Here is a 1,159-nt window from a genome sequence, read left to right as displayed (position 1 = left end):
TAACTATGAAGTGATTTGAAGGGGTCTCATTCATTCTAATAGCATGTGCATGGTGCAGGAATGCTGCAGTTCATCACCAGCGGCTGCCGACACACAAAGATCCGTGTGCTTCTGGTAGATCCGTGTGCTTCTGGTAGATCTGTGTGCTTCTGGTAGATCCGTGTCCTTTTGGTAGATCCGTGTGCTTCTGGTAGATACGTGTGCTTCTGGTAGATCCGTGTCCTTTTGGTAGATCCGTGTGCTTCTGGTAGATCCGTGTGCTTTTGGTAGATCCGTGTGCTTCTGGTAGATCCGTGTACTTCTGGTAGATCCGTGTGCTTCTGGTAGATCCGTGTGCTTCTGGAAGATCTGTGTACTTCTGGTAGAACCGTGTACTTCTGCTAGATCTGTGTGCTTCTGGTAGATCTGTGTACTTCTGGTAGATCCGTGTACTTCTGGTAGATCCGTGTGCTTCTGGTAGATCCGTGTGCTTCTGGTAGATCCGTGTGCTTCTGGTAGATCCGTGTACTTCTGGTAGATCCGTGTACTTCTGGTAGATCCGTGTCCTTTTGGTAGATCCGTGTGCTTCTGGTAGATCCGTGTGAATTGAGGTTTCTGTCTGTGAACCCATTTTTCCAATTAATTTCCCATTTTTCACCCAGAATGATACAGTTTTAAAAAAATACAGAATGCTTCAGGGAAGAAGGCCAGTGTGATTTAACCATGTGTTTAATGAACTCTGGTTCATAAAGGAGTGTCTGTTTGGTCTGAACGGTATTAGTTAATGTCATGAACTGTACCTCTGAAAACATAGATGATACTTTAATGTGTGAAATCTCTATGAAAATCTGTAATTGTCATCTCATATACAGTGTTCCGTCCTGCTGCTGCTGCTGGACCTTTTTCCATCCAGTCCTTCTGCTCACCTGGCAGGTGTGGCCAATGGGCCTATGCTGGCCACACCTCCTGGCTATTGAAGACAAATGAGGCAACACCAAGGCAGGAGGGAGCAGGACAGCAAGCTCAGGAGCTGGTTGGGGTTTTTAGTTGGGCAGATGAGGCCTTGAGAGGCGTTTTGGGACACTACCAAATGTTGTTGATACTGTGTCACTCAATACTGTCTCCTGCTGGACAGAGAACACAGTTACAGGCATCCAAGTTAAGAAAGTCCATTAATATC

This window comes from Oryzias melastigma, linkage group LG6 (genome assembly GCF_002922805.2).
Source record: "Oryzias melastigma strain HK-1 linkage group LG6, ASM292280v2, whole genome shotgun sequence".
Taxonomy (NCBI): domain Eukaryota; kingdom Metazoa; phylum Chordata; class Actinopteri; order Beloniformes; family Adrianichthyidae; genus Oryzias; species Oryzias melastigma.
Note: the sequence above shows the minus strand (reverse complement) of the source record.